This window comes from Rhinolophus hipposideros (assembly GCF_964194185.1).
Source record: "Rhinolophus hipposideros genome assembly, chromosome: 18".
Classification (NCBI taxonomy): Eukaryota; Metazoa; Chordata; class Mammalia; order Chiroptera; family Rhinolophidae; genus Rhinolophus; species Rhinolophus hipposideros.
Genome location: NC_138064.1, coordinates 903640 through 916075, shown reverse-complemented (window position 1 = coordinate 916075; position 12436 = coordinate 903640).

Sequence of the window (12436 nt, the reverse complement as noted above, 5' to 3'; positions counted from 1 at the left end):
TGAGGTGGCACGTACCAGCAGTGGACTCTTATGCGATGTGTGCCCTGGGGGCCAAGGCTGGCTCTGCAAACCAGGAAGGTGAGTCAAGGGCTGCGTGCTAACTGGGCCAGGCATGGCGCTAGGCATGCTGGGACATTGGCAACTCTGGAGGAACAGAGATGAGAAGTGGGAAGAAGGAAGGAGACTGACCTAGTTAGAAAGAAAGCCCCTGGGAGAGGCAAGCCAAGATGGAGACACACAGCCACTGTCTCTCTCTCTTCAATTTTACTTTATTGTGGCAGGAACACTCCCCATGAGCCCTGTTCCCGTCACGTTGTATGCATAGCACAGTAGGGGAGACTGCAGGCAGGCCTGCTGCTGCAGCAGATTCCCGGGGCAGCCATCTCACTGACGGGCACTTTGTGCCTGAGGAGTGATGATCCCGTTTCCCCTCCTCAGCCCCTGGGACCACCGCTCTGCTCTTTGAACCTGTGAATCGACCATCTGGGTCCGTCAGACGAGTGTATGAAGCAGTGTTTGTCCTTCTGTGTCAGCGTTACCTCAGTGTGACGTCCTCCGCACCCATCCGTGTGGTGGCGTGTGGCAGGATGGCTTCTTCTGAAGGCTGAATGGCCCCACAGTATGCACGGACCACGTCTTCTTTACCCCAGACTGGCTCCTTTGGAAATCGGTGGTGGGAGGAGGGGTGGTGAGCAGCTGCCAATGTGAAGATGCTGCTCTGGATACTGGACCCTCCCCTAGAAGTCATGAAGCCCATGCTTGGGGAAACTGAGGCCCAGAGAGGGGAAATAACTAGGTGACACGTCAGGGAGGGAGGGAAGGACATCCCTCCCAGGAGTCTGCCACCAGAGCACAAGTTCACCTCACCTGGACAATGCTGCCTGCACCAGTTGGGTCCTCAGGATTTCTGCGTTTTCCTGGTCACAGCAGCCACTCTTCTCACCTCCCTACCAATGTTTCCAAGACGTTTGATCTCAGCAAGTGGCAGCTCTTCTTTGCCACAGATACCTTGGTGCGTGTGGGTGTCCTGTAAGGAAAAGACGGTTGACCTAAGGGCTTTGGGTCACAGGGGTCAGTAACGACTGACCCCTGAGAGGTTGTCCCTAGATGGCAGACATCCTGTCAGTCTTGCTGTTTTGGAAAAGTGGAAACAAGCCTGAGTGTCCGCGTGCATTGATGTCCTGAGTCTGGAACACAGGAACCTGCTTCCATTGCCCCCCGCCCAACACTGGCGGTTGGGCCCGCCAGAGCACCCCGTGGCCACAGCCGCCATGGGTTAGGACAAGCATGGAGCCGTGAGATCACAGGGGAGGAGGTAACAGAGGGACAGGAATGGCAGACATTGCCTACCTGTCCAGAAATAAGCAGCTGCTAGGAAAAAGCTCTAACCTTGAATTTCTGAAATGGCAGCATTCCTTGGTCTCCTTAGGAAGCGGCTGGGGAGTGAGTTTCTGAATGCCACAGGCAACAGTGTCCCAGGACGACATGTCAACGTGACGCTTCTGGCCCCCAGCTGTGGTACCTGCGATGGACGTCAGGAGAGCTGTGGATGTCACTTCACATGTGGTCATAATTTCTCAAAAGCAACACTGTTTTGTTCATTTGGGAAATGGAATCTTGTCTTTTTTTTAAAGCTTTTCATTCATGTTCAATTGGTGAGAAACTCAAAGTGAGATGTTTTACTTGAAAAAAGCTGCTTTTCATGTAATGATCACTTTATCACAGAACGGCTGGATGCTTTCATGCCAGGGTTTCTGATCAGGGAGAATCTTTTTCTTTAAGTTCTTAGCTTGGAATTTCATGTCGCAGACTAAAGAAGACGTGAACACAGGATTCAAACACTTCTAAGCTGGTCACGGTGGGCAGGAGGGAGCCGCTGCATAAAGGGCAGCGTCAGGATGAGCACAGGAAAGGAGGCAACGGAGCCAAAGGGGCCAGGACCCACGGGTGGGGTGGGGTGGGGTGGGGCGCAGGGCAAAGCTTCGGGGCTGAGTGTGGCTCCCATTAGGGAATGTGCTCAGGGGCTCGTGGAGCTGCCGTCAGTTGGCAGAGACTGATGCCATGACTTGGTGTTTGGCAGTTGTTACATCTGACTTACCCCCCCCATTTATATGTTGAAGTTGTAACCCCCAGGTCCTCAGAATGTGGCTGTATTTGGAGATGGGTCCCTAAGGAGGTGATGGAGGTAAAATGAGGTCATGCAATGGCCCAGTCCAGCGTGACTGGTGTCCTCATGAAAAGAGGAGACTGGGGCACAGAGACACACAAAAGGACGACCACATGAGGACACAGGGAGAGGACGGCCGTCCACACGCCCAGGAGGGAGGGCTCAGGAGGAGCCAGGCCTGCCCACACCTGGATCTCAGACTCCAGCCTGCAGGGTGTAAGAGAACACGTCTGCTGTCCAAGCCGCCCGGTCTGTGGGGTTTGCTACGGCGGCCCCAGCAAGCTACCACAGCAACATCAGATCAATATCAGATCAATAACAATGGCAAGTCAACTTCGACAGGGTCTGGGGAGTGGCAGCCAGATCAGGGGGCATCACGGCATTCCTCCCTCGGGGTTTTATGAAGGTGAGACGCTGAGGGGGACAGGCTCTCTGGGGCTCATGGCCCTCTCTTTCTGTCTGTTGAGCACATTTATGTGACTCAGCTCCTCACACAGAACCCAGTACAGCCTCAGCCCCAGGACATGCTTGGGAGCCCTGGCATGGCCCAGGCACCTCTCCAGCTGTCGTGGGGTCGCTCACAAGTTCTGGAAACTTCAGGGCCAAAGTCCCAAGTGTTTGCAGCAGCTCAGGGGTCATGTGGGCTGCACATCCTCACTCCCCACCTTGCTGGTTCTGCACCTGGTCACATGGCAAAGACCTGCCTTGTCCTGGGAAGAGGGTGTTTGCACTCTGAAGCTCGGGGACAGCCAGCACCAGGGGGCTGAGGGGGTTGGGGCTTTGGGTGGGCTGGGGAGGTGCTGAGGGAAGCGAGGGGAGCCAAGGGGGGCCGAGGGGGCAGGGGCCTCTTGGTGGAGACAGATGGGAAGACAGACCAGCTGGAGGGAACGAGAGTACTTCAAACCAGGGGTCTAAATTGGCGAGGTTCAAATTTATATGCCTGCAAATCATCTGGGGACATTTTGAAGAAGGTTCTGGCGTGGGAACAGCCGTGTTTGGCATCCTCCCCGAGGCAGGTGGTCAGCACCCCTTTTGAGAAACGCGGCCTCAGCTGGGCCACTTTCGTTAGTGTCTCTCCTCTGGCAGGCAGGTCTTCAGAGCCACACTGTCCGATTTCCACGAGGACATGTACGGTGATTTAAGAAGAGTGTAATGTAGAAAATGCAGAGAATTTAAGTTGAGAAAAATATGAATACAGTGAATGTTAGCTCATGTGCCCCAATTCTTACCCACAGTACGACCAAGTTCCAGTTCTCATGTTCACGTGAAAAAGACAGACATGTGAAAATAAACAGCAAAAGGAAATGTCAGTAAAATAATGAAAGATGGAGAAAAAATCATTAAAGCCAAAAAGCTTTAAAAATTGAGTAGAGAAAATGGAAACATGGAAATAAATGATGAAAAGGAAGAATAGTTAAAATAACAAAATTAAAATAAGAATTAGCTAAATAAACATCTCCACAAAAGCAAAGAAAGATGACTTGAGCTACTGAAATAGAAAATTGACCTAAAAACCAATCATGAAAGAAAAAAAAAATTGGAAACAGAGGAAAGAGAAAAATACCTGTGGAGCCATAAAAGAGCTAAGTGAATATAAACAAAGGCTTATAAACAAAGGCTAGTAAATATGGAAAGGCCACTTGTCCTAAATAAATAGTTAAAAAAATGGAAAGAAGTAAAAACAAGCTTGAAGATTTGGAAGATGGGTGATAAAAGATACCAATGCAAAAGGGAACAGCATAAATCAAAAACATGGACAGTATAACACATGGCAGAGTTACAGGGTTTAAGTGTTTTTAAAACAATAAATATATCCTTGAGATTATGAAACAAAAACAAATAAATTGAAAGCAAAAAACCCCAGAGTCCAAAGCCAGCGAGAGGGGCGTGTCCTCAGCTGCGCCCTTGAGTGGAGAGAGCTGGCCGGAGCCAGTGTGGGGCCAGGCGACCTCAGGCCACCTCCAGGCTTCACCTGGCACCTGGCGCCCGTGTGTGTCAGGGTGGCCATCGTGGACAGGAAAACACTTCCAACCCAGGGACTGTGCCGTGACGTTTCTGTGTCAGCTTGGCCAGACCACAGCACCCATTGTGTGCTCAGACTCCAGCCAAGATGTTGCCACGAAATTCTTTCACGTGATTGTCACAAATGACCCTGCGTCATGGGGGTGCGCCCCACCCTCCCGAGCAAAGATGGATGTGCCCCAAGGAAGGCTGCCCTGAAGGCTGCAGGGTGAACACCCTGCCTCCTGTTTCTTACCCACTGCCTCCCGTGCTCCCAGACCTGCCAGCCCCCGTAAACCATGGGCCAGTCCCTTAAAATGCACCTTTCTCTACCACATGCGCCCTGTTGGGTCTGTTTTTCTGCAGAGCCCACCTGGCATAAAGATGACTGTCTGCATTCTGTGTACAAAGAACGTGAGGCTCAGCAAACTTCGGACGTGCGAGGGCCCTTCCTCTGTCGGAGCGTCTGGCTGTGGGTCCCGTGTCTGGGCACCGAGACCTGTGCTATGGGGAGGCCTGCATGGAGGCCCTGCTTCGGGGGCCTGTGCGGGGACTCTCCCACCAGGTCAGCTGCTATTTTCCCGTCTGTGAAATGGGAATGGCAGCATCCCTGGCTTTGGGGCATTTGTGAAGATTCCAGAAGCTGTGCCTGAAAAATGTGTTTGATGCATGGAAGGCGCTCAGTGACAGGCACCGAGTCTGGTCGTTCTGAGCTCCTTTCCTGACCCCAGGCAAGGAGATGAGATGATGCCAAGTTAAAGTGGTAGGAAAGCGAACTCCAGTTACCTTTTCATGGTCTGTCCCTTTGGGAGCAGCCCAGTGACCAGCAGTGGTGGGAGGTGAGAACTGCTACCCCACTGCCCGTTTTCTATAGGCTCCTTTGGGGAGTAAGGAGCCAGTCAGAATAGGATTTGGTGGTTTCCGGAAAAGAGGGGGCATAGGCGGACACTTGGCAGGTGTGGGGCTCTGCTGACGGGCGGGGGTGGGAGCCAACGGGTGGGGGGCGGCTCCACCGACCAGGAGGTCCACCTCCTGCCACGGGCACAGCCCAGGGACCTCCTGTGGCACCTGGCTCTAAGCAGAGGGGCTCTGGCAGTGGTGCGATGCTTCCAGTTGGCTGTTCTCTCAGCCTACCCAGGCAGTGGCATTTGGCCAAGGATAAGGGGCTGACTTTGAATGAGGACACGTGGCCTCTAAGAGACCATGGTCGTGAGGGGAGACCCACGCCCACCCAGGAGCACGTGAGCCCTGGGGTTCTGGAGCCTCCCGTGGGAATGCCAGGGGAGATCTAAGGAGTGATGTGGGCATTCTTGCCAGCCTTGGTAGAGGGAGCTCAGAGCTGGGCTCCTGCAGAGGAACAGAGACAAGTCGTGCACGGCACACCGTCCCTGTGACTGCACGTGCACCCGAGCCCTTCCCCCGCAGGTTCCAGTGGTGCCCACGATCAGTATGAACCTCCCACTCTGTGACCAGAGTCTGTTGATGGAAATAGGTCATACTGGCTTCCAAATGGACTCATTCTGGGGGTCAGAGGACCAGACAGGGGGTTGAATCCTGGGGCCTGGTAGATTCTTCCAAAGTTGGGGAGTGTGGGTGGAGCAAACCCAAGCCAAAGGCCTAGAGAGGCAGCCATGGGCACAGGACTGACTGCTCAGGGGCTCAGTGCACGTTGGGGCTCCCACGGGGGGGCTTCTGGACACGGGAACCCCAGGCCAAACTAGGGAGCGGCATGGTTTGGGGCTCAGGTCTGTGCACAGGTGAGCAGCCCTGTGACGGTCCATGGGCTGAATGACAGGTGGAGGCGCGTGTGTGCGCTGGGTCAGTCAGGTGGGGGTGTCTGCACAGCCAGCTGGGCTCGGGAGGCTGCAAGCCACTCCACATGGCAAGACCTTTTACAGAACATTTTGATGCTTTTCTTTACAGTGTGGCTACCAAACCAACATAAAGCGTCAAAAAGTAAGAGGAAAATAAATATGGTGCTTTACTGAGCAGTGAGAGAGAGAGAGAGAGAGAGAGAGAGAGAGAGAGAGGGAGGGAGGGAGGAAGGGAGGGAGGGAGGGAGGGAGGGAGGGAGGGAGGAAGGAAAGAAGGAAGAGAAAGAGAGAGAAAGAGAGAGACAGAGAGAGAGAGAGAGAGAAAGAAAGAAAGAAGGAAAGAAAGAAAAGAAGAAAAGACGAGGTTTGACAGGATGACAAAACATAAAAATAAGTAAGTAGGAAAAAATAAAATAGAAACACTTCTCTTCTTCCAAGTGACTATTAAATGAAGGCCCCTCTCCAGCCCCAGTGATTAAATTGCAAACTATGTGAAAGGCAGGATTTGTTCTGAAGCCAAAGCCACAAATCACGATTATAAGGAAAAGAGTGTTAGAGAAATGTTTGACATTGAGGCAGCCGTGTCCACGATGAGTGAGTGGAATACAATTTTAACTCCTCTGCGGCCGTGGTGCAGACTACTAGCCTCCCGTCTCCGCGGCGCTCCACTCCTCGCAGGGTTCGTGGAACACTGTCCCTGCAGGGCCCTGCACACTGCTCGTGCCCTGCCACCTCCTAAGCGGCAGGCTGTGAGACCTGAATTTCCAGGTGTCACTTCCACCCTGTGGCCCCCAAGGGCTCTTACCTGCTGTGGCAACTGAGGGAGTCCCATGTCGGGTGACAGAGCTGCTGGGGGCTGCCCAAGCCTGCAGCACACTTTTCTTTTTTAAAAAAATTTTTTAAATACTTTTATTAAAATATAGCTAACATACAATATTATATCAGTTTCGGGGATACTCCACAGTTATTCAACATTGATATACCTAAGAAGTGATCACCAGATAAGTCTAGCCATCTGGACTTACCTGACACTGTCCCACGCTGTCACAATGCTATTGTCTATTCCCCAAGCTGTACATACATCCCCGTGACTTATTTGTTTTATACCTGGATATTTAGACCTCTTATTCCCCTTCACCTTTACACCCCCTTTTTAAATTGATCAATATAAGTTGACATCCAGTGTTATTTTACATTAATTTCAGGTGTACAGCATAGTGGTTAGACATTTATATAACTTACAAGTTGATCCCCCCGATTAGTCTAGCACCCAGCTGGCACTATACATAGTTCTTACCATGTTATTGACTGTATTCCCTGTGCTTTACAACCCTGTGACTGTTTTGTAATTGTCAGTTTGTACATAATCCCTTCACCTTTTTCACCCATCTCCAACCCCCTCCCATCTATCACCCCGATAAATCTAGTACCCATCTGACACCACACATAGTTATTACAATATTATTGACTGTATTCCTTATGCTACACCCTACATCCCCATGACTGCTGTGTAACAACCAAGTTGTACTTCTTAATCCCTTCCCCTCTTTCACTCACCCCCCAACCCTCCTCTCATCTGGCAACCATCAAAATGTTCTCTGTATCTATGAGTTTGTTTCTATTTTGTTTGTCTATTTTGTTCCTTAGATTCCACATATAAGTGAAATCACACTGCATCTGTCTTTCTCTGTCTGACATACTCCCCTCAGCACAGTACCTTCCAGGTCCATCCATGTCACCACAGATGGCAAGGACCCATTCCTTTCCATGGCCAAGTAATATTCCATTGTACATATGTACCACCTCCTCTTTATTTATTCATCCATGGACGGACACCCAGGCTGCCCCCACATCTTGGCCACTGTAAACAATGCTGCAGTGAACATATGCATGCACACGTCCCTTTGAAGGAGCATTTTGGGTTTCTTCAGATAAATACCCAGAAGTGGGATTACTAGGTCCTTCTTTGTCTCTTGTTATAATCTTTGTTTTAAAGTCTATTTTGTCTGGAATAAGTATTGCTACCCCAGATTTGTGTGTTTGTTTGTTTCCATTTTCATGAAATATAGTTTTCCATTCCTTTACTATCCATCTTTATATCTTTCAATCTGAGTCTCTTGTAGGCAGCATATGTTAGGGTCTTGTTTTTTTATCCATTTACCTTCCTATGTCTTTTGATTGGAACGTTTAATCCATTTACATTGAAGGTAATTGTTGATATAAGTGTAGCTATTGCCATTTTATTCATAATTTTGATGTATGTGGTTTTTTTCCGTCTTAAAGAAGTCCCTCTAACATTCCTTGTAACACTGGTTTGTTGGTGATGAACTCCTTTAGATTTTTCTTATCTGAGAAGCTCTTTATTTGTCCTTCAATTTTAAATGATAGCCTTGCTGGGTAGAATAGTCTTGGTTGTAGGTCCTTGCTTTTCATCACATTAAATATTTTGTACCAATCCTTCTGGCCTGTGAAGTATCTGTTGAGAAATCATCTGACAGTCTTATGGGAGCTCCCTTATAAGTTAATAGTGGCCTTTCTTTCTGTGTTTAAGATTCTCTCTTTGTCTTTAACCTTTGCCATTCTAATTATAATGTGTCTAGGTGTGAGCCTGTTTGGGTTCATCTTGTTTGAGACTCTCTGTGACTCCTGGGCTTGTATGTCTATTTCCTTCACCAGATTTCCACTAGAGTGGAAAGAGTTTTGGTCACCAGGTTATGTAGATTCTGGTTTGGTGCCAGTGCTGAGCCTGGAGCTACTCAGCTAAAGCCTAGAGCACACGGAGGTCAGCTGCTGCCTGCCTGCGGCCTGTGGGCCGTGATAGTTTTCCAAGAAAGAGGGCAATACGGGCGGGCTGGGGCTGGCTGCTCGGAATCAACTGCCTCCCAGTGCATCAGCACAGTGGAGTAGGGGCGCTCACAGACCAATCAGATTCAGATTTGGCCGGAAGTGTAGTGGGTGGGCTCAACGCGAGCAAGATGGCGCCTGACTGCCGGCTACTCGAGAAAAGGACCTCTCACAGCGAAAATGCTGACTGTCCTCCAGCCCTCGCTCTGACACCCCCGAGTCACTGCCCCTGTGCTGGAACCCAAGGTGAGTGCCTGCGAGCGAGTCTGTGCGCCGGCCATTTAAGAGGACGTCTGGGTTTCCTGCAGCCTCTGTCCCACCTGGACGGTCGGAATCCCCACTGTTTTTCACAGCCAGTTGTTGTGGGGGCTCCTCTTCCTGGCACCAGTGCTCTGGGCTGGGGAGTCCGGTGGGGGCTGGGGTCTGTCGCTCCTCTGGGAGGAACCTCTGCAGCTGAGATACCCCACCTGATTCTCATTCACCACACTCAGGTGTGGGGCCTGTTCCACTACTCTGTCCCTCCTACCAGTCTCAACCTGGCTACTTCATCACATTTTTCAGTTATAGGACTTCTGTTCAGCTAGACTTCAGATGGTTCTCCAGGTGGATTGTTGTATAATTTAGTTGTAATTTTGATGTGTTCACGGAAGGATGCAGGCACAGTGTTTATCTGCCATCTTGGACCTCCCTTCCACACTATGCAGCACACTTTTCTATAACTTGTCAGTGAATTGTTGTTGTATTAAAGCCACAGAGGTATTGGGGCTTGTTTGTCACCAAGCACACAGTGGCCTGTCCTGACTAACCGAGTGTTGGTGGAAATGCCAGGGGTGTGTGTAATCATGAGCACTCACTGAATAATGGAGACCCATTCTGTTTATTGGACAAACTCCTTGGCAAGATACCCAGGACACTTGGTACTCGCTCCTTTTGTCACTCCCAGCATGAACACTTCCCAGCCCCATGTGCCATGTTCTCTTTAAGTTGCACTTTCTGCTCACCGTTCCCTGCACCTCACAGCCTTGCTCACATGTGCTGTGTGCTCAGACCCCGTGGCGCACTGTATTCCTACTGTGTGCACTGAGAGAGTATTGCACCCCACAGCTACGTGCAAGCATCTGCTCTTCCAAGAAGCTTCACGATTCGGGGGGTAGGGTGCCTTGCTCCCCATACTCTGCGAGGTGTTGAGTCCCCTCCATCCTGGACTGAGTGCAGTCTGTGACAGTTGCTGACGGTCCAGGTCTGCAGTGAGTTCTGCAGTGTAATCCAATGCAGAAAAGTGTAGCATAAATACCACGAGGCATTTAATGATTGTTAGGTTTAAAGGCTTGTTTTCTTTTTTGGAGAAAAATGATAGAGATGGTTGTTATAGCTACCGTTAGACACACCTCCTGCTCCCAAAGATTGCAGGTCAGAGCTGGGAGGTCAGGCTGATCCATGAAATAACCTGGAGTTGTGAGACCTTGAATAAGTTCGTGTCCATGAGCATCTGTGTTTTAACTACAAAGTGGGGCAAACAGAGGTGCCGTTGTAAAAACCCAGAGCCGTCCTGTGCCTCACATGGCGTCTGGCACATCACAGCCTCATGGGATGGCTGTCACCATGCACATCTTAGCAGTACCCAGCCAGGTTTCGTGCTGCATTACGTGTCTCCTTTGTGGTGGGCGTGTGAGGTACAGAGACGTGGATTTCATCCTGGAGGTGGACCTGCGTGTTGTTTCCTGGAAAGTTAAGTGATTGAGATCTCTGGATGCCGTCAGGGCAGCACCTGCAATGTGCGTGGGCTGCTGCGGCTGCAGTGGTCACAATGTTCCTTCTCCCAGACAGGGCCCGCATGGCTCTGACTGCTGAGTCCAATGGGGCATGACAGGTAGGGCCACCGTCTCGGCAGGCCCCTGGGTGTACAGCGCTGCTTTGGATGCTGTTGTTTCTGGTTCATTCCTAGAAGGGCATGGAAATCCATGCCTTGGCACGTACCCAAGAAAAATGAGTAAATATTTCCTCCAAAAGTCATGTGCGTAAGCTCATAGCTGCTTTACTCGTATTTATAATGCCCCAAATTAAAAACAACACAGATGGCCACCTGCGGAGAGAGGGTGAGTAGGCAGGGTGCAGGTGTGGGACGTACTGTCGGCGGGTCACACACGTGGATGCCGTCTTCATGCTGAGAGAAAGGCACCAGGCAGAAGAAAGTACACACACCACGATTCCAGTGATGTGCAGTCCACAAAGGGCAGGATGAATTAATGATGGGATGCCAGAGAAATGGCTGGCTGTGGGCATGGGGGTGTGGGGGACGTGGGTCAGTGGCTGGAGCGAGGCATTTGGCAAATTTGTGGGTGCTGTTCTAACTCTGATCTGGGTGGCTGTGTACACACTTGTGTACATGTGTAAAATGTTACGAATCAACACTAAGGTAAGTTCACTTCATGTATTTTATGTTCAATTTTTATAAAAATAGAATGAGAGAGAGAAATAGGGAGGAAGGGAGAGGGAAGAGAAAAGGGAGGGAGAGGATGGGACTGGAGAGAATGACCTATTTCTTCACATTGTCATTATGTTCTACTCCTTCTACATTAAAACAGTCCCAAATGAAAGAAACTAGACAAATTGTTCCTGTGGGAAGTGCCAGAAAAGACAGCGGGTACTTTCTCCCCTGTGGGATGCCCGAGTGTGTGGACACGTAGGGAGCTGCGCGTCTCCCCGCCCTGTGCTCTGACAGGTGTCCTGGACTTCCACAGGTCGGGGCAGTGATGCCTAGAACTGCTGCCCCCACTTCTCCACTTACTGGTCCCCTTTCTGTGCCGAGGTGCACGCTCGGCCCTGGAGCGGTGCAGGCACTGTAATCAGTGCAGAGACACACTTCTGTGTTGGCTGTGCTGTGCAGACCTCCACACCCACACCTGGGGCACCCGGGTCTGTTGTCATTCCTTGTGACATCATCGTCTCTTTGAAAATCAGTGACGGCAGGAGAGCTGACGAACGCATGAACAGCCCAGAAGTCTTGGCAGGTTCGGTTAAACCAGAGGGTCTGCAGTCTGTCCCTGTAGAAGTTACTGTCTGGTGTCTTTTCACTCACGCGTGCTGAGAAAATGAGCACAGTGCTGGTGGCTAATCCTTCAGCTGTGGCGAGGCCCCCAAGTCCCCATTTTGGCCATACGGGCGGCATGCAGCTTGCTGGGAGTCAGGTGGGTGCTCTCCCTGCAGGGCAAAGGTTGTCACCAAGCTGGCGGCACGCAGCAGGAAGTTGTTTGCAGTGTCCCCAGGTCCCCTGTGTCCACACCTGTCTTTATCTCCCCCTCTCTGTCTCTCGTTCTCTTTACCTATGGCTATTCTCCATATCTCCCATGGATGGCCCCCCAGTCTTAGACAAGGCCCCCGTCCTGCTTCTGGAAGGAAGGGCTCGGGTTGGGAGCCCTGGGCTGTACAGCACACCCACAGATGTTTTGGGTTAAATTTTCTACTTGTTCTGCCAGTTCCTTTATGAGCTTTTTATGAGTTTTCTTCTCTGGCATCTGCTGAGAAACAAATCGATGGCAGATGCTTTCCTGAGCGATGAGCTCAGCCCCCCGTGCGGTACCTGCTGACACTGGGTCACTCGGAGCATCCT